This window comes from Falco punctatus, assembly GCF_963210335.1.
Source record: "Falco punctatus genome assembly, chromosome: 10".
Classification (NCBI taxonomy): Eukaryota; Metazoa; Chordata; class Aves; order Falconiformes; family Falconidae; genus Falco; species Falco punctatus.
Window position 1 is genome coordinate 27,831,124 of NC_137590.1, and position 22,094 is coordinate 27,853,217.

General features: G+C 39.7%; 1 long non-coding RNA gene across 1 annotated transcript in view; it reads left to right on the plus strand.

The window, feature by feature from the left end:
- Nucleotides 1-22,094, plus strand: part of LOC308070600 — a 101,571-nt gene that overhangs the window by 66,696 nt on the left and 12,781 nt on the right. The window contains exon 3 of the long non-coding RNA XR_013930776.1: nt 1-22,094. This exon is cut by the window's right edge and continues 12,781 nt beyond it. This is a non-coding gene — a long non-coding RNA (uncharacterized lncRNA).

The window sequence follows — 22,094 nt, forward strand, 5'->3', positions numbered from 1 at the left end:
GGCAGTCATTCTGTTGGCATTCGGGAATTCCAGATCAGGACAAGAAGATGAAGAAGAGAGCAGGGTCATCAGGAGAAGCAAGTGTTGAGAGGTGAGCATTTCATGAACTCTTGTTGCCTGACATACGTGACAGGGTGTTTTGCATTGCCCAGTCTAAATTGGTTCGACAAATACTAGTTTCTCAAAAGATTTGACAGCAGCTGTAGGGTAAGAAGATCTGTAATTATCCAGACAGACTTGTCCAAAACTAATCATTTGAAACCAACTTTACTTCCTCTGGGAAAATATTACAGGTGGCATGGATAACGAAGGTCTGGCTGGTACCATGTAAGGTTTTTCATATCATCCTGCATGCTTATCAGGCAGCATCTCATTTGTTATATGGACTTGCTGAGACAATTCTGAAATGCATGTACTAGTTGGCTGGTAAAGCGTGTTCAAGAAACTGCTGTCAGTGATCCTCTGTCAAAAGAGAAAGTTGTTTTAATGGCATTTATGTAGGGTTTGCACTTTTGGGTTGAGTACAATTTCATGCTTTCCTTGCTGATAGGGATGGTAAAATAAAAAGGGAGCATATTGTATTGGCAGGTGATGCTACGCTACAATCAATTTGAAAAATGGCGATAGCTTTGAAAGCTGTGTACTAAAACAATATTGAGGAAAATAAAAGAAAATTAATTAAGAACAATTATCAGATTATGCAGATTAGAAAGGAATAGTTAGATGGTCATTCCATAGGAAAAAATGCATTAAAAATGGCTGGGGCTTCTGGTGGACTGTGATGCAAATAGTGGTCAATGTCATCTTTTTGGAGGGAAAAAAAAAAAAAAAAAAGACAAATGGGGATGTTTAAGTAGATGTGTCATCTGCAGCTGATGTAAAGTAATCCTCTGCTCCATTAAATGTTCCTACAGTTTCATCTGAAATACTTTTTTCTGTTATTAGCCTTAAGTGGCTAAAAGAGTAACAGGTTAAACATCAGGAAAGGTTTTGTTAACTTTAAAAGTAGTGTAGTACTGGAATGATTGCTCAGTTGGGGAGCTTCCATTGAAGATCTTCAGGAACTCATTACCTCTTCATTAGTTAGGTGTGAGTTGACTGCACCTGAAAAGAAAGGGTGTGGGCAGCCCAATGAAAACCTTAAACCTCTTTTTGGACCCGTTTTCTGCATATCATTCATATATGCATATGAAAACCCTGCTTTTGAATTCCCTTATCCATTGTGCGTGCTTAGCCCAGAGATTTGTGATTTTAGTGGGATGTAAAGTGAGAATTCTGCACACACTGCCAGAAGGCACTGATGTTTTGACACTTCCATTCAGTAATGTTGCCTGAGAATCTTTTGAGGAATGGAATAACTACATGCCTTGGACAGCACTTGCTCTGAATTTTACAAGCCAGATGTATTTTAATACATGGCTCAGTTCGTTATGGTACACTGAGTTCATTTATAGGTTGTGTTACATCTAAGAACTTGCTAAGGGGCTCCTTCGTGGCTCTGGTTCATTGACAATCGCAGCTTTGCTAGGTTGTGATGTTTGTTTGGGAGAAGTTGGAGGTGAACCAAAATCAAGCCTAAAGTTGGGATTTTCTTAATACAGTGAAATCTGTTCCAGATAACTATTATTTATTATTTTTGAGGGGATAGTTTTGTGTCTGATTCCTGTGGAAAGGGAAAGGAAGTTCTCATACCTTTTTGCAGTCTCAAGTGTACATTTCCAGGTATTTGAACAAATACGGTCAAGTAAGTGGTAGCTTTAAACTGTAATTCCATGCCTCCTGAATGATCTAGATCATCCTGGGAAACATATGTAATTTCAAATTGCTATTTCAACAGTGGGAAACTTTTGTGATATTTTCACATGACATCTCTAGGGTCAACCAAGGAATTCAAACAAAGATCCTTGTAGAGAATACAAGGAAGGCCAAAATGTGAAAAACTGGTTGGATGATAGCTGAACTGTGTCTCTAGAGCTCTGGTTTGTGCCAGTGAAAGGCAACTGCTGAGAAACTGTTTAATAAGAAGCCAAGAATTCTCTAGCTGTGTGTCAGGTTTTTAGGTGGAGTACATGAACCAGTTTGGGTCTCTACTGTATTCTCCCAACCTCCTCTATAATCCCGGCCATGAATTATAGATTATTTTATTGCCATTGTTTCCAAAGAACTGCTTATCCCCTGAGAATTACCTGCAAGCATGCTGATACATGTTGAGTTCCAACCAAAGAAAAAAAAAAAGTGCATAGATATGACCTGAAGAAAGCAGACCTTTGGACTGCTTTCATTCAGGTTACATAAGGTAATACTTTATTGCATTATGTCAGTTGTTAGGAAGCTTAGGATGACACCATTTCCTAGGATTTAAATGATTAATTAGAAGCTTGAGTTGAGGTATAAAATTAAATACTTGTACCAGTATGGTCAGCTTGAATTTTACTAACTGAAACTGTAACGGACTGCTATGTAAGGCCAGACATTCCCACCTCTAGCAAAAGTAGAAATGCAATTGATATGCAGCTCTTCAGCAAAAGATAAACCAAAACCTAATTGCTTAAATCATGCTTCAGTTCTATTTGCAAAATATTTCTAAACCACTGGACTGTTTCCCTTTTATTTTCATTACATGACTTGAAGATTTTTGAATTTGGTAGTGTGTTGGATCAGTGTTCTGATGGTGCTCGCTTGTTACAGCCTGTAATGGTTCCTGTGATCTCTGGCACATATAAATGGTGATGGTAGGAGGAACAATCATAGCTGTCACCTTCTCCTGCTGCCTGTCTGCAGTCTGTGATCTCATAATAGAAAGGGATGCTTGTGTGGGGCCAGAAATCTAGGCCTGAGAGTGTTCTTGCTTGTGATTGAATTTAGTATGTTCTCCCACGAGATGACAGGGCGCTGCAGAGCTGTGTGGGGCTGTGGGATCCTGTGGTTATACTTGGCACAGTGCAGTGGTAGCCTCAGGTTCCAGTACAGAAAGCCAAAGAAAAGCCAAGCAGGGGAAAATCAGTGAAGAAACCTTTCATAGTTTATTGAGGCCTATTAAGGAGTACAAAACACAAGAGCCTTATGTCACTTCCTATGTGGTTAATTTCTAATGGGGAAGAAAACCACTGAAAGTTGACAGATGTGGTGGTTTTTTGAGCTACTTTTATCTCTTTCTCATTTGGCCAGGAAAAACTTCTAGATCAAGGAATGTAACTTTCAAAGCAAATACTTGTGGATTTTTTTTAATTTGTTTTTTTAAAATATTCAAAATGAGATGGTTCTGGTCATGGGTTTTGGACATGACCTATCCAAGCAAAACTTTGGTTGAGTGAATAGGCACATTTTTATGAATATTTACATAGAGAGCAGCAGTGAGGAGCTGGATAGAAGAAACATTTTTGAGATTAAGCAAGTCTGAAGCCACAAGTGTTATAGCTATGCTGGTGAAGTAATATACTCAGGGGGTTAAACTATTACCTTATACTGAGAGTGTGCTGCTAATGACTGCTGTAAGAGGAACATAATTTATGAGAGGTGGGGCTTGGAAGAGCTCTGAAGCAAAATCTCTGATGTTGGGACCTCTGTTATACCATTTGTTCTGCATTTCTGGTGGGTTTTCTTTTACCCTGATTAGACGCTGACACTGATAGTGTAATTTGGATGTTGTATGTCCCATTTCTATGCTTTTGATGTTTGGGGCATGAGAACAACATGTTTCTGCCCTACAAAAGTGGGCACTGGTGGTGGTGTAGAATATTCCAAAATAGTTTTCTATGACACAAAAGTCTCTCTCCTTGCCTAGTATTTTAAGTAAAACACAACAGTAGATGGGTGTAGGCTGGTATTCTTGTCGTACTGAGAAAGGACAGCATGTCAGCTTGAAAAGCACCACCATTCAGTCTCTCCCCTCTCCCCCAGCAATGAAGGCACCTAGCCAACGTTTGGGGTTTTTTTACAATTGTTAGGTTTTTTTCAGTTGTGAAAGATAACTTGAGATTCCAGGCAAATGTAATTCAAATACAGTATTAAACCACGCTACAATGTGTGTTTAGAGTGGACTGCTGCATGGTTTAAGTAACCACTGAGGTAACATACCAGAAAGTCTGCACTGCAGAAATACTGGTGACTTTCCAACTAGTAGTTAATTTGGCTGAATAGTTTTTACCAAACTGCCCCAGAGAAATTATCATTAACAATTAAATTAACAATACCGTATGCTAGCAAAGACATTTTCAAATATCAAGAAGCTGCTTAACTATCAATTATGCTTCATTATGTGATTCCTGATGAATTCATCAGCTAAATTAAGCTTCATTAAGTGATTCTTGCAGTATCGTTCAGAAATGTTTTAATTATATCTCTTTTAAATACAGGGAAACTGAGGCAGGCAATTCAGGTGGTTTGCTAATGGCCATGTACAGCATTTACTGGATAACCAAAATTGAAGGTTAGGTTTTAAAACCTCTAGCTCTGATTTGAAACCTGTTTTAAAAACAAAACAAAATCAACACACACACACCCCTGCCCCCCAAAAGCACAACACTACAACAGACAAAAAAAATAAAAACCCAAAACCCTACCCCCAAAAAAAAAAAAAAAAAAAAAAAAAAAGCCAAACCAACCACCAAGACAAAACAGCCAAAACCAGAAAAACTTCCATTTGTTTTACAGAATCTTCCTTTTGACTGTACTAGTACCCAGACAATGTCTGATAATTATTACATTTTAGAAAGGGTTTTGATATGGGATAGAAATTAAAACAAACTTTTGTTTTTCAGACCAAGTTTTATTAGTCATGGTTTTGCCATTTGTAGGCTCTATGGTGTATGTTTTACAACTGTTTCTCTAGGCCAGAAATGCAACATCTTTTCTGTTGGGAACATTCTTATAAAGTGTGCGTTTTGACCTTTACAATTCATAACAGTAATGCATCCAAGTCATATAAAGATCTTTAAAATCCCACTGTCTAGATAAAAGCACCCACTACAGAACTCGCCTCCACTTCAGCTGAATGACCTGCAGAACTGGTAGTATAAAATAGCTGAAAAATAGCACCCTAAATTTGATTTTTCCCCTACCACCTCTTTCAGATTTTCAACTCTCTGTAAAAAGTGGCAGGACTGAACTTGTGCAAACAGGCTGATGTCTTTGAGTGTGGCTGAGAAGCACAGGGAAAAGGATGAATACAATGTTTCTCTAGCTCTTGCATAACTGCATCAGACACGTTATGTGCTTCCCCCAGTCCCTGGGCAAACCGGGGCAGAGGAGCAAAGCTGTGACTCTCTTACAGCTCAGCCAGTGGTGTTCGTGTTGCCTTCTGTGCATGACTTTCTCTGCCTTCAAGCACAAAGAAATGTACCCCTTGGTGAGGCCATATTTAAAAGTGTAATTTAACCCATAAATGAAGGCTGATTCTGCCCTAGTGACTAATGTTTTCTCTGGAGAGAGGGGAAGAAAGCAGCCTTTCAAAGCCAAGTTATTTTGTCTCAAATTTCATTAAAAGTGATTAGGAATCAGATTCTTACTGTCATCTAGTTAGTGTGTCTTAGAGGACACCACAATTGCAAGCAAGTGATGCTAGCTCATGAGGTGCTGGTGGGTTTCTTTGCTGCTCTTCAGCTGGACTCCGTGACAGGCTGCTGCGAGTGCAGCCTCAGTATATGTAACACATTGTTATACAATTATTATTTTATTTATAAGACAAATATTGAATACTGTTTAGAAAATAATAAACTATAAGATTGTATTGTGGTGCAGAGCAAGCAGATAAGTATGTCAGTTAGAGCTTCCTTTACTTTTTGACTAAGCAAAGACTAGTGGTGTCCTTGTGTAGACAACACATAACTGCTAGTCATGACTGTTTTGAAGAGCAGAAAAACAATAGCTGATCATTTACTTAGAGCAAACTTTCAGAAACTATCTATTGCACATCCAGTAATGTAACATGTTGGACTAATTCTGCCCTTCTATAATACATAGGTAGGCTAAACACTGCAACTACCTATAGGCTGTGTTCCTTCCTTTCCTGAGATAATTCCAGTTCTCTTTTGATGGAGTAATGCATGTCACAAGTTAGTTATAGTTCTCTTTACAAAGAGTCCATCTTTGAGTATTCTTGCATGTGTGTTCCACTGCTGGCTGCGATAGCTTGTGTGCCAGATGCCTCTGAACTGGGGATGTATGGAGTAGCCCTTGCAAGGGCAGCACGTACAGCCCTCTCTGCCCGAAGGGTGGCAGGGCTCCACCCTGACCTTTCTTCTCATGACCAGTGCTGCCAGTTGAATCTTCCCCATGTTGCCTGAAGCTGAAGTTGTTCTTGCTCCAGCTGTTTACATATAAATAACTTATATACTTGTTAATTAATGGAGTCGGTGTAAGTGGGGTGGGGAATGGATGATGACAAAGCTCGTTTTCTTCTAAGTGGGAAGGAATTTTATTTTTCATTGAGCCCTAGGGTGTTTTATTTGATACTCTACAGTATTGACACCTCCGGATTTCCAATATTGCCTTTCTTGCATCTGGAAAAGTGTATCACTTCGGAAAAAAGCTCTCTGAGAGAAGATGAAAGATTTGCAGGCTTTGAAGGCAGATCGCTGGGTTGGTGGAAGGTCTTGATTGCTGAGGCCTCCACTGAAAAACATGTGCCCCATGTCTGACAGATGGGATTTTTATTTGGAGAATCTCATGTGTGCTTACTCTGAGAAGAGGTGTGAATCCCCTTTCTGATGGGGTGCTTAGACTGCTGGGTACTGTAGCCCCTAGGTGACCTTTGAATGAAAGTTAGTAGTTCCTAAGTCTGCTGGCTGGGGGGTGGACAGGAAATCCAAGAAATCAACTTACGCGCTCTCACATGCTGGATCAAAGCTAAGCTTCACACAGCCCCCTCAGCTGTCAGCAACACTAAGTCCTTCAGGTACAGCTGTCATGGTGGGGTGATCGGTGTTCCAGCAGGACAAGACTGTGGCCACCCCTACAGCCATGCCTCCTCCTGTGTTTGGATCCCAGCGAGCACATATATTCTGTTGTGTGGCTTGAGACTTTTATCATCATTTAATTCATTCTGTGCTCAAGCAGAATCAGTATGGCTGTAAGCTGAGGGACTCGGATCCTAGGTCTAAGGATGACCTTGGATCCTAGTATGTACCTGCTATGGTCCTAGTGGAGATGCTTCTCCCTCTCACATCTTTGTCAGCACTCGTTTTCAATGAAGGGAAGGACAAGCTGAAGTACTGCAGAAAAACACAGAAGTTACTGGTAATCTATGTGAAGATGTTCCATATGTAACACCTGTATACTTGTATGGCCCCTTTAAACCTTGTGAAAAGGCATTTAGCAGGCCTTAGGTCCTCTGACTTGTATAGCTGAGAATGAAAACAGAATACTATAGATCTAGGGGTTTCCTTGCATCTGATGTCAAACATCTTAATTATAACTGCAGCAACTAAAAAGCCACGATGGATGCAACCTTCCTATTTGGAAATACAAAAGTGGCAAGGCTTTACACTTCCTTAAGGATTCTGGGATAGTGCTTTATGCTTTAAAAGGCATATTGTCCTCCTAAATAGGCAATGCAAACTTCAGCAACAGAGCCATCAGGACCAAGCCAGAAATACTGAAATCTAGAAGGGATGTCAGAGTTTGGGGGGGTGGGGAGGAGCAAAATGCACTTGTTCAGTCACACTGTTATATTAGTTGCCTGATATTTTGCGGTAGCTTGAAGAACTGCAGATTATTAATTGTCTGTATTTCTTTGTTCACTGTGCTTCCGCAGTGACTGACCCTTGATCTTCAAAGGCTGTTGGATGTCAGGTGCTCTGATGTTAGGTGAAATCGTACTGCTTTCATCTCTTCTATTTCCACCATATGCAGGGATTTCTCTTTCAAGATGGTATGGTTTAAATGACTTGAACACGCTTCATCTAGAAGCTGTGGAAGACGTTTCATAAGCTTCAAGAAAGCTGTGCTTTGCCTCCAAGAGACAAAATGGGTTTGGTTTGCTGACCTTTCCTTGTTAACAGAAACTGAACACCTGAATGTTAAAATCAAGTTTCAGTTGGTTTCTCTAGCATCCTTTCCTTGAGTCAGCAGTGTATCAAATCGATGATGTTGAGCTATATTGCTGTGAATGATTAAGCTGCTACAGGACTGTGGAGAAAACTTGGCAGAGGTCCTGGTTTCTTTCCATTCTCGTTCTATTTTAGAAGGAATTAAGCTGGTGTTTTCCATCCAGCTAAACATAGGCTTTTACACATACATTTACAGCATAATTTTACCTTTTTGAAAAGGGAATAAATTATTGTTGGTGTGGATCTGGTTTTTGCTGTTAAAGCCAGGCTTGCAGGACCAAACGGAATGAAAACAACTTTTCTTTAAAACTTGGAGATGTTGCAAGGGCTGATTCAGATGCCCTTTACATCTGACGGGTTGAGTCTTCTCTGTTGGAGGCCTTGAAGAGCTGTCAGTCCTTTAAGTCTGACTGGATTGACCTGGAAGGCTGTGAAGATCGCCCTTAAAAGAGAAATAAGCAAAAATATGTTGTGGTTGAACTCTAAGGATGAATCGCTTCAACAGATGTAGTTGCAAATGTAAGTTCCTTCTTCCTCCATTACTTTTGAAGACTAGGTCTGATCAAAGCCTGTATTTTTCTCCTGAATGGCTGTGGGCATTTTTATGGCTCATGTATTATAGCTGAGCTGTATTTCTTTCTTGATGATTGGCAAATAAGGTTGGAGGATGACACTTGCACAGAGCTGTAACTTACCTAGCCGTCATTGCATGTTTATGGATAGCAATTCCTTTAATGCCTTAATTCCTAAGGAGCCGCAAGTAGTAAAGACAAGGTAGTAAATTCTACTTGCTCAAAGTTTACTTGTAGGTGAATGTATATTGAAAGAAGTAAACTGAAGAGGGATGATCGAGTGCTGACTGTTGTGGTCTGAAAACACACTAAAAGCAGAAGTGTGTGACACTTGAAAACCCTGATTCAGGACAGGAAGGCTTTGCAGCTGGTTACACAGTGGGGTGTTGCTCTGTGCCCTCATTTAAGCATTAGGTGGCCACTTAAAAAATAACATCACTAGGCTTTTGCCCTTGTGAGTGTGCAGGCTTTGTTATCTTATTACATGACTTTTAAGGAAACAAAAAGCAAAAGAATGTGTGAAAGCATTCCAGTGCATCTGGAATGATCTTCTGTAGCTTCACAGCTTCTCAGTGACAGGCAGACAAAGGCGTCCCCCTCCTGCCATTGTGCATGTGCTCCATCAGGAAGCGCTGGCTGGCCTGCCACCCTCTGAGAGAGACCTGGAAGCCCCAGCAGTTGAGAGGATGGAGAGGTAAAATGGCAGAAACATCAGTCCAGAAAAACACTCTGCACATAGGTGGACACATGTATGTGTGTGTTGGATGCTACCTGTTGTAAATTAGGCTTTGGAATCACTGAATCTATTTTAATTAACTTAAAGGAATCATACAAAAAATTATCTACATGTCTTAAAAGCATATTCTACACCTTAGAATTAAAGGTATTTTGCATATTTTAGGGGTGCTGATTATTTCCCTTCCCCCACCCTCACCCTCCAACCTTAACGTTCGTAGTATTTTTCATAAGTTTGTGATGAAGGTAGAAAAGATTTGGTGTCTGTAAAATATCTCACAGAAGCTAGCACTTTGTAGCTTTGATCTAGATGCAAGCGGGAAAATGAAAATGCTTGTCTCTTGTCCTTCATTCTGTTTAGACAGTAAGTAAGCAATGAGAGTATGGAAAATGGAAGAGTCTTTAAGTATTTTCATTTTGATAAAACCATGTTAATGATAAAAGAAAATATTGAAAATGCTATTATACAGCTATGGTTCTGATTTGACTCTATTCAGAATAACATGTTCTGAGTGAGAAGACTCAAAACATCATTTTCATCACCTTGTTTGCTTCTGTGTCTTGGAAAACAATTGCCATTAATTTCAGGAAAGAATTACCAACTTCAATTTGTTCTCTTTCTCACATAAAAATAAATGTAAGGTTTGTTTTGTGGACTTGTGGAAAATATGTCTCTGGCCAGACTGTGCATTTCCAGGTCAAGGTTTCAGAGTCAGTTTTATCTGTGTAAGGACTGTAGAATTTTGATCAGTGTTTAAAGCATGGCTATACAAAAAACAAAAACAAAAAAAAGATTCATTCTCCTACTTGCATGCAAAGCTTATGTGCACTGATTTGTTGTCTTTTCTCCAATTAGTTCAGCTGTTTAAATATCTTTCCAGAAACCGAGGTCTTTAGTATATTACTAATTATACTTCTCCAACTGCAAATAATTTATTTATAGAACTCTTTCATGCAAAAAAATAGAAAATAGAATTAGATAGGTAGTCATTGCTTTGATTAAGTGCTTTGAGTTACTTCTAGTGAAGATAATATAATTATTTTGGGGTGTTTTTAAGCTAAGAATGGAAGACCAGACCGCTGGCCTTAGCTCTAAAGAGGAAGATGTGTATTTCTAACTGCATTTGACGTGTATAGCATACATGAACAGTAATTTTGGAGTTTATGAAAACTCCGTCTCTTTATACCTGAGTAGATAAGTCCTCTCCATCCAAAGCATTCCCATTTTTCATGTCTTTGAATTAAGAACAGGAATCCTTATGCTGTGAGATTTATTTGATTGGAGGCCTGATGTGTGACTTCTGTCACCACTTTGGACTTTTTTTTTTTTTTTTTTTTTTTTTTTAATTACAGTAGAGAAAACACGGTATGACCTGAAAAGCTTTGTAAATTACGCAAGCCTCTGTTTCAATCAGATGAAATAAATTAATATATTCTTCACATTCTAAGAGGTATGAGTCAATTTTAAAACAGTTCACTTTTTTTAAACTTTGGCTGTTACTGTAATTTCAAATCTGGCTTTTTAAAAACTAGGATCAATATCCCACTGTAAAGCTTGGCTTGGGACTGTTGCTTATTGCCTGACTGTGTAAGTGCCGTGTAGCATCAAGACATCATCATCATCAGAAACTGGCACAGTTATAGCAACCCAGGCAGGACCTAGCAAACAAACATGCCTCCGTTTCTTGTTTCTCCTTTGTAGAAGGTGCAGTGTGTGTTCACTGGGTGGTGTTCTGGGTGGCGTACCAGGAGTGTCAGATAGAGCCTATGCATATCTTAAAAGCAATCTCTTCAAGTAGGCTGTTAGTTCATCACCACCATGTTATTCATGTACTGTTAGAATGATAAAAGCTAACCCATCCTCACTCCTACATACTTGCCTTCGGAGTCTTTTGTCTTGCAGCTTCTTAGAAGTTATTGTAAGTACTTGCAGCTGAGGGGGAGGGGTCACCAAAGGAAACTCATTTTTGGTCTCCTCCAATTCTTCAGCTGGGTTTCAAGTGGTCAGTCTCATCAGGAGGTAAATGGGATCTGTTCCCTCTGGAGCATCTGCAGTCAGTGCAGCCTGAGATGCTGGGCTAAGGAGCTCACAAACAATGCTAGGTACCTCTCTGTCCCGCTGCTTTCAGTGACAAAAAAGGGAGGAAGTATCTGACACTGGCAAAATCTGTCTATGTTGTGCTGAGAGGAACTGAGAAGAATCATTAGTCATTATTTTAATTACTTTTGGGCAGGAATGCATTTGATGTTCATCTGTGAACAGCACTGAGGAGTGTCTTGGAGTAGTATATCCACATGACATTATGGGTACTAAGGTACCATAATATATTCAGAAATTGAACAATACTGCTGTGAGGTAACTATTATCCTCTCTGTACATGAGCACACAGAGGAGTAAATCGGAAATTAACCCCCTTTCATCCAGCTGGCTGTGTGGTGGTTGTCAGCTTTGTCCTTCACAAGGTAGGGGAGCAGATGATGCTGTTCTCCCTCCACAAGCAAGCATAGGCAGTGGCAGGGGGGTGGCCTTCGCAGGTTAGCAATGTTGGGCAGAGGCAGGCTGCAAGTAGATGCACTATGGAGAAATACAGACCTACTACTTTTCCATTAAAATTCTGCTCCTCTGAAGTGCATTTCCCTAGCTCTTCCTTCAGCGGTAGGACTGCAGGGCCCTTACCTACTGTAAAGCCGTAGGTAGGGCATCGTGTAGCTGCTCTCTGCAGTGTTACCAAGAAAAATTGCTAAAATATAAAGGCTTAAAAAATCTGCATGAAATTGTATCTGGTTATCTTCATTCTGATGTGTCGTTTAAAATGACTAGCTTTAACACTGGTATATTAAGCTGCAAGCATTCTCTTCCATAGACTAATAAGGAAAAGTACAATAACACCTATTGGTTTCTATTACTATTATTTCATGGTTTTTCTGTCTGACTTTGAAAAGTTTGTGGCAGAGATTTTTTTCTCTTTTCTGATCCCTGCTGATAAGTTATGAAGGATACTGCCAGTAATCCTTTGTTATAATTGACAGAATCTCTGTGCCAATTCATTATTGATCTGCATGCAAAGATGTGCAACAGCTTCCCATCAGGGCTTGATTCCACAGATTATACAACGTGAAACTTGCCACCTAGTAACACACAGAGGTGAAAAGAAGGTATTATTTGCTACAGAAATACTGAATAGTCTGAAGTATGGTGTGGGTTTTTTTAAACTAATGTTTGCTTGCAGATGATCAATTGTGACACATTGTGCCCTTCCTTAGGTAGTCAACATCACTTCATACTACTGTTTATTAAATCCTCATTGGTCTACAACAAACATGCTATTCACTCTCTTCAGTTAGTCATGGCTAGCCTGACAGAGGAAGGCTTTCACTCCCATTTGTATGACCATCCCTTGTATACAACTGCTAAACAATGGTGCACCAACTGCAGTAAACGATGTGATCAATTTATAGTTTGAGCCACAAAAAAATATATAAATTTTAGCAAATATTAAACTTAAAATGCCATTCATGGTGCTACTGAAATCTTAACCTGTTAGTGAAGTTGATGCAAACACCAGGTTTATCTCTTAGTTTCTCTTACATACATTAAAGAAGGTTCTTTAATGTGTAAAAATGATGCATAAATTATGTAGTTAATATTGTTACTGCCTAAAATTCAGTTTCCTGTTTCATGCTGAGCTTCTGATACGTCTTTGTATTCATGTATGCCACTTAATGCTCCGTTGAGCAATATTAAAATACCAAAATCATCCAATAATACAAATCATTCACAGTAGCATCCAGAGCCCATTCACTGAAACCAGGCATTTCCTGCCTTTTTTGTTTGTTTGTTTACCAGTTGTATGTGATGCTTCTGACTTCTAGATTACATCTATTGCCTTCTGTGTTCAAGTGATACCTAAGAGAACACCAAGTTTAGCAAGAAAAATTTCAAACAATAGTAATGAAAAGTGTCATTCTACCTCGTTTTCAGGTCTTGGGGTGCTTGCACATGTTCCTTGGAGTTCTTGCTTATTGGCTTTTTCCATGCTCCTCTGGATTCATAGGGTTTATCTCACACAGAACCAGTAAGATTAAAATATCAAAATCAGCCACTATTTCTGGTTTTATTACTATTTCTCAGGAGTCAATCCATAAACAAATTGAAGCTTTATCAACCTTCTTTATAGCTGCTGAAATTCAAAGAATATGACTATCTGTAGAAAATACTCATTCTTTGAGTATTTAAGCAAAATGCTCAGGACAAGTCTTGAAACTATTTCAGCAATTAAAATTAATCATGACCTAATTAAATGACTTCCTACTTCATTTCACACAGTCATGACCCTCATGACATCTCCAACTGTGACATCTCTGTCACTATTTCCATTTAACCTCAGGCAAGAATTTGGGACGTTTGCCATAACGGAATAGCTAAAGCAGACTTTATCTATGTGATTCTTAGCACCATCAAGTCCACTAGTGTCACGTTTGTGGTATGCCTAGAGGCACTCGGTATAAAGTGGATCTTTTATAATAATTAGGGCAGCAGAAGAACAATATACATACTGTGGTCTTACAGTTCAATGAAAGAGGCCTTTGTAATATTGTACATTTCATTATGTCCAAAGGGTTAAAAGTAGCTGTTTTCTACCATGATAATAAATAACAATTTCTTTTTTAACAAGAAACTTCTTATAGAACCCTTTTAGTGTAGAAGTTCTTTAAGGAAAAAAAAAAACCAACAAAATCCAACCACCCAACCAACCATACACACACCCCAAAATAAACCCCAAACACTTTGTCAAGCTGTTTTCTTGTGTTACTTTTCAAATAGAATATTTTTATCAGACTTTGCAAAATTAGCAGGGTGAATATTTCAGAATTTGCATTCATGCCTTGCATATAACAGGCTTTTTGTTTCTTTTGCATGTAACTTGGCATTCTCTCTCTATTTCATTCCTTTTGTTTTTTCCAGTTTCTTTCATTACAGTTGCAGCCATTGGCCACCTGTTTATTTCCAGAATCTGCAGATATTCTAGGCCAAAATGTTATATATCACTTTTTTTCTAACGACATGTACAAGCATTTATTCCTATATGTCCATTTTTCTTACACTCAAGGTGAAAACGAGGTTTTCTGCTTTCTGCTGGATGCTGTAGTGTTAAAATGCTGCAGTTGAAGGGAGTTTTTAGGAGTCTTGTGCTGAAACTTGGGGATGCTCTTGGGGAATGTTTCCCTGGGATCTAGTCAGCTTCCTTTAAATTTTTTTTCTTTCTGGTGGCTGACAAGTAGCATTCTTTAAGAGTAGCAGGCTGGGAGTTCTTTGTCTGAGAGTGTACCATGTGTCTTAATGTTTTTCCTTAAATTAGGAACCTTTGTCTTCACTCTCCCCACATTAAAGTGTTGGGGACTTGTTTGAGTCTTTCCGTCCAATCACACAGTTTGAACACTGTGCTATTTGTACCAGACTATCAGCTCACTTGCAGCATTTTTCTGGAAGAAAGTCTAAATCATTCTAGTGGAGCTCATTTTCAGTTTGTAATGATTATTTTTTTTCTTAATATAGAATGCTTTATTGGGAGAACATTGATTTCACATACCTTCTAGTGCTGCAGATGTAAACACCTAGAAGAAAGCGCTTTTTTTTTTTTTAACTGGCCTGGAAATGATTTTGTGGGAAGATATTCAATTCCTGGGTGTGAAAGGGTTCATTCATTATGCAGAAGAAATATCTGTTGTTGTTTTCCTATAACCACAGCAAGACTGCATAATGAGGAAAAAACCTATGGATCCAGTAAGGAATCTGGGACACTGTCTGCTGGTCTTAAATTATCTCAGCAGACACTCATCTCTGTTCTTCATTCAGTTCTCCGTATTGGCAGCTCCCTGCTCATTCAAGAAGCTAAATTATGATTGGATTTCATTAACTTCTTGCATCCTCTACTTTGCTTTTTACAAGGTTTGTCTTTTCCCTGCAAGAATCTTAAATAGATGAAAAATACAATAAAATAAGTAGGAGATATTGTTTGAAAGTGATCTGATGTGAATGGACTTAAAATACTGCAACATCCGTGTGTTTGTGTCGATGACTTCTGAAGCATTACAAATGAGCGATTTTGTGACAAAGATGTAAGTGCAAATAAATACATCCTTCAGGTTCAGAGGAGAGCTTATATGTAGATGCTTTCATCTTGCCCCTTCAGGATACCCTACACCTTTTCCCCTGACATTCTGGTTACACGTAACACAGCGTTTATATGGCAAGGCTGGCAAAAAGGGGTTGTACAACGGGGAGCATGGATGTCTGTATGCACACAGGCTGCTGTGCATCTGGATGTGGATGTGAATTCTTGCCCCATTCTGAAAGGGAGCCTAGTGCTTAAGAGTGTTTTGAAAGATTTGCTTTATATTTTGGAAACTCTCCCATACAATTTGCTGTGTTTTGGAAAAGTAGGTACATTAAATCTGGATGTGTAACATCGAAAATGCTTTGTAATTTAATGCTCAATGATATAATTAATCAAAGCAGTTTTAAAGCAAGATAAAATCAAGCACACTATGACAAAACATTGGTTTCTAGATGAGAGTTATTTCATGCTCCTGGTTTCGTAAGCTTTTAAAATGGAGCTGGGGGGGCGGGGAATAAATTGTCTGTTAATGCTTCATATCTCTTCTAGAAGCAATTTTTTCAAGCAGGTCTAAACTATTCTGCTTTTGAATGCTAGCTACTGGAAGCTGATCTTTATTATGCTGCTCCTTTATTATACAGACTGTTCTAGGAATTGAATACCAGCTTAGTGTCCTGTGCAAGACATTTTCTGTGTCTCTGTACCTGTTTTATTGTAGTAGTTGAAAGGATGGTTGTCTGTTTAAAATCCTTTCCACTCCTCCTCTATTCAGAATCATCTTGTCCTCCTGCCGTGTCAGATGGTAAGATTACAGTTCCTGGCCATTACCAAATGAAAGGTATTCAGACAAGTTGCGGACAGTCACCACACAGAGGAACAATGAAATATCTGTTCCCTGGATGGGAGCTAAGGGATTCATCCTCTTTCTTTTGTCAGCTGGTGGAACGTACTAAGCTCTTGCAGTTCAGTTTTTCTGTTTTCTCCTCTGTTACTAATCTTTTAAGTATAGCAAGAAAGAAGCTTGCTAGAGAGTTCATCTACTGACTGTGTCACTCTAAGACTGACTAATAAATCCTCTGAGCCTGTTAACATATTTGTTTATGGGTATTTTTAAAGTGCTAAAAAGTATAAAAAACCAAAACCCTTCTAAACTTCCAGAATACAAATCCTTGTAAGGAAAAGCACTGAAGCTACTGCAAGAAATTGGGTTATATTGAGAATGAGATTTATCTTATTCAAAATGTGATTGTTTTTTTTAATTCTTTTTTTTGGGGTGATGGTGTATCTTTTTATATTCTTATGGGCCTGAACCTGTACTCAGTAAAAACAATGAAGTTTTTGCCATTGACTTCAGTGGGAACAGATTAGTACCAGTCAATATGAGAGCAGTTACGCAGATTTCATGGTGTTGCTAAACTAAAAGAAGTTCAGTGAGTGAAATGTATTTCTGAAGTTATCAAAAGCTTAAAAAATTACTGTCTCAAAATATGTATATTTTATTATGGCTGTTAAGCAGAGCTAAAGGATGAACACTAAATCCATTAGTGGTACTTAATCCTTCACCAGAATATTTCAAAACAAATTAAAGAAATGCGGTGTATCCAAATGAAAGCTTTTTTTGTTTTAAGCAGAACACTTTCTTGTTCTGAGCAGTTTGTGGGCTTCCTTGTTGCAGTCGTATTGCTTAAACAGATGATGGCTAATGTAACACTGAACTTATACTAATTAGCTGTCTTAATTTTACATTCAGCAAAGCTTATTGGCACAGAGAATAATCAGCCTGTGCAATTCAGTGCCCTCAGAGGTGCTCACAGCAACCTCTAAGTAACCTGAGAGATGCTTTTCTCCCTACAGGACCTATGTAAGACTTAATGCAATTAACTCCATGGGCTCTGGGCCCTCTGAGGATGGGAGTTCAAGGCTTCTCTAGCATGTGGGCAAATCTCTTCTGGGACCTCTGCTCAGAGCCAGCATGGTGTAGAGGTGGCATATGAGGCACTTGAGATGCTTGTGTGTTTCAGTCCATCGGTCTTACAAATATTATTTGTCTTCATGCTCAGAGTGCTCAGTTTTTAAGGTACGTTATCTTCAGAAAACATTGAGTTAGTGAAGCGCGATTTACTTTGATTTTACTAGAGAGGAACTGAGGCACAAAGAAAGGGCTGATGAGGTGAGTTGCAGAATCCTGAGGGCAGCTCCTCGTGGGCAGCGGAGTGTGTGAGGGGACCCGGAGCTTGGTATAAGAAGCCATCCCGCTGATCAGTCAGTGTGCACAGCACTGGAGAAAGCCATTAGGAAGCACTGCGCCAGGGGTGTGTGTAAAACCACACCTCAGGGCGTGTGAGTGGGAGAGGAGGAGTAGTCCCAGCTTTGAAGTCTCATCCAGAAAGCAGGTTACCCAGGTTTAGGCCCCTCCTTTGCCTAAGGGGATCCAAACCCACTGCTCCCACCTCCTTCTGGAGCTCCTTCATCTTTGTGCTAGGGGCCGCTCTTGGGTGGCAGTTATCTCCGCCCTCTCTGCTGAAGCTGTGCCCACACGAGGTCCTTGCAAAAGCATCCTGACCTTCCCCTTCTTCCAATACCTTCAGTGAGCACCAGAAGCTGCCTTGTGCACCCGTTCCTTGTTGTAGGCTGACCATTCCCTGCTGTAATGGATGTGGTTAAAGCTGGCCTGAGCAAGCGGGGTACCAGGCTGGGAGGAGATGTAGCGTGGCAGCTGGGCACATACACACGGGGGAAAAAATACCCAACTTTCTACTAGCAGCACAACATTGGAGGGGGTCCTTCAAGCATATTTTTTGCATTGAGAAGGATGTGAAAAAAAACGGAACTTCTCCACCCCCAAGTTTCAGAAGACTAAACATTTGTTGGGAAGCATCTATGCAAAGCCTTTCGGCATATTTATACTCATATGGATGTGACTTTGATTACTCTGCATTCCTTATTTTTCAAGTGGAACCCTACAATCTAAGGCTAATTAATGCCAGTATGAGAAAGAAAAGGCATCTAGGATTTTGCTGTTCTGATCACAAAGTTAACGTAGGACTTCAGTATTGAATGTTTTGGACAGGACACTGAATGAAAAGTTATGCCAGTACAATTTGCTAAGCCATGACATTTAACTCGGCATTTATGCATCATGTTACAGCTGTTCTGGCTGATATTATATACTTAATAAGCTTTTCATCTGGAGATCTAAGAATGTTATACAAACAGTAATTTATTTGAACTTTCCTATGTCCTGAGAAACTTCCAGTTGCAGCTTTATAAGAAATAAAAGCAATAAGGTAGATTTTCTCTAGCAAGTAGCTTTGAACATCCAACTTTAATGATACCCTAGCAAAGTTCTGGTTTTGTTTATATTGAAAGAATTAAATGTACAAAAGACAGACACTTAGGGAAAGGCTTTTCTTCCTTCACAACCATCCTTGTAAAAATCAGGTGTTAGCAGTTAATTGTGGAATACTCTTGTCTGATTTGTATTGGCAAAAGCCACATATTTTTCATACAAGTTGCATCTAATTCTCTACTAAATCTATGAACATGTATCCCAGCCTTTTCCCCAAGGTTGTGGGAGTGCAGAGTAACACAATAAACTGCTTAATAAAACGAGTTGTTTTGACTTCTTGAGCTCTTCTTGCTGTTGCTTCTCTCTGCTCCTAGAAACTACTGTATAAAAAGCTGTGACGCTTTGCATAGTCTTGTAAGCACAGCCTGTTTTCATGACTAGAGCTCATATGTGTATAGCATGGATGCAAATGTTCAAAATGTAAATAGGTTTTGATCATAAGATCAAAGTGTGTCTGGAGTAGAGCAACTGAAGTAGCTGATATGCAAACTTACTGTCACATACATCTCACCTAGTGGTCAGGGGCTGATTCCCGGCATATGGCCAGAGAAGAGAAAGGCAGGGCTTGTTTCTGTAGAAAACCGTGTAGGGGAGGAAGAAGCTGTTGCATCTTCCATAGAGCTGAGTTTATTGATACTCTTAAGCATGAAAAAGGGATAAAAAGATTTCTTGAAGTGAATTGCTAAAAGTGTATCAGGCTGGACTACTGTGAAAACGTTGTAACCAGCGCAACTGACTTGCATGTCTACCTGGGGCTTTTTCAACTCTACTTTTCATAGGTCACAAAGTAGTGTGCCCCAAAGATAGCAATTCAATATCCAACCACTTGCCGCTTTAAAGCTACATAAATATTTAATTTTAAGCTACTCTGAAATCAAACCAACTTAAAATTATAGATTGGTTTTATGCACCATAAATTCTATCTCAGATACATCCTAGAGATTGAGAGTAACAGCACTTTGCTATGGAGTTCTTTTTTTAGGAGAATCTTCATGATTGTTTTAAGAGCTGCCACCTTTGTATCATGTGTTATAGTAAGCCACCATTGTTTATCATATGCAAGAAAGGTTCATAATTCTACAGGGGGAAATATTTTTTGGTGTTTTGTTTTGGTTTGGTTCCTTTTGCTAATACACTAATTGGAACATCTGGAATCATTAGAATATTCAATAATACTCCAAAGCCTTGCTTTTCCCGAGGAGGTGTATTTGAGAAATGCTCACCGAGGCATAATATATCATCCTTGTAGTTTCCTGTGGTTTCTCTCTCAGCCCTTGTAGGAATGAAGTCATGAGACTAAGTTGCAGGCTACTCCAGGTCTGTAGCTCAGTGAAGTGCCTGGTAAGTTGCTCAGTTACATGGTTCTGTTCCTGGTTTAACAGCAACAAAGTGGAGCTAAAAAGCGTCTGAGTGAATAATTAACATTTTCCCATAAATGTGAGATCTCCTAGAGGGAGAGTCTCTGTTCAGAAGTATTATGGGGCTTGCACTGTGCTGCTCCAAGACCTCGAATTCCTGAGGAAGCGTGGTGTTTTGGCCAGAGGAGTCGCCCCTCCTACTGCTTGCCTTCTCCCAGGAGCTGGTTGCCTCCTTTCCCCTGCTCCCAGTCCCCTGAGGTCACTGGCGCCCCGTGGAGCCTGAGCAAGAGGCACACCGAGGGGACTGGTGCCTTGTATTAAGGCCCGAAAAAGCAGGGGGCAAAGGGAGAAGGAGGATTTACGTAGCAGGGAGAGAGAATTTAGAGAAGATGCAGCCATGTGAAGACAGCAGATGTTATCGCTGCTGGCGTGGATACTGGATGAGCGGATTGAGTTGTTAAGTATAGATTATATCTTGTAGCAATTCTCACGACTCCTAAAACAAGTCAAAATTGCCTGCAACACAGCAGATGATTTGTATAAAAGATTAATATAGTTTGTTTGCCTAATAAGGGCCCTTTCCAAGACACTGCAGCTCCTCTATGTCTTCCTTTGGCTTCCCTACTGAACCAAGGCGAGAAGGAGGGTGACTGTCACTACGATACTCACGAGGAAATGTTTGGCCTGTTCAGCTGCTCTGTGTGGGGAGGGAGGAGGCAAAGTCCTTGGGCAAGCTGTGTTGGATGCGAGTTAGCTGCAGCTCTCCTTAGAAAAGCCAGGACTTTTTTCAAGCACTGGAACAATTAGTTGATGAGGTGTCTAGCAAGGAAGAATATTTTGAAACATGTTAAAACCGCTGCAAACCCCACTCTGTAATGCTCCTTCCCCACATTTCTTTCCTCGCATGCTGTCATGCAGTTGCATGGGAAGAAGGCAGTGTCACAGTCAGCTCTTGGCTACTTCTTGCTTTGCTGCTACGGAAACCCATTTCTCCTCTCATGGCTTTTCTTCAGAGAAATGGGGCTTCTGCTTGCTTCCCTCAAAAAAAGTTATTCCTACGCTCAGCCTCGATTCTCCTCTCAGCCAGAGGGAATGAAACACAGTCTGGATTCGGGCATGTCTGCAGTATAGTTTCACCTTGAGGTAATTGTTTGCTCTTTAGAAAGGCTAGTCTGGACACTCCCTGAATGTTTGTTTTCAGGCTATAAATGTTTGCTGCTCATGGTGAAGATGAAGATGTATGAATTTTCTGTATATATAAAATTAAATAGATTTTTTTATATGTATGTGTGGTGATACGGCCTTGCATCTTCTAACTTGCTGACATGAACTTTTGGCAGATTTTTTTCTTCCATGAAATATTTACTGGGCTAAGAGGGTTTTTTTAATGCTTCTAGCAATGAGTTTTGGCTAGAAGTCCACCCAACAGTAATGATTGGTTCTTTTCTTCCCTTTGCCAAATGATAGGGAGGAAAAAAGGGGGGATTTATATCAATGCCTTACATTTGTGTGCAAGTGGATTTCTTCCCTCTAGATTGCTTTACTAGCACAAGATTAACATTAAAGCTTTCCATAAACATCTGTTTTCAAGCAATTTTGCTCCATAAACATCTCAAAACTATCAGCGCAGCACATCTTGGGGACCTGCATGTACCTCTCCTCTTCCTGCTTCTGTGCTGTGTAGTAAAGTCAGGAACAGAATGATGACAGAGGAAAAAATGGCACATTTCATGGCATGATTCTCCGAAGTCAGATTACTGTTCATGTTCACTCTTTGTGTGGACGCATCTTTCCTCACGGGCAGGAATATTAAACCTCCTGAAGTGGATGGAGTTACTGGTTCTAGGCCTTTCACTGGGTAGGCTTATAGGACAAAATAATAAATACTTAATTATTATTCACTCCCTTGGCCA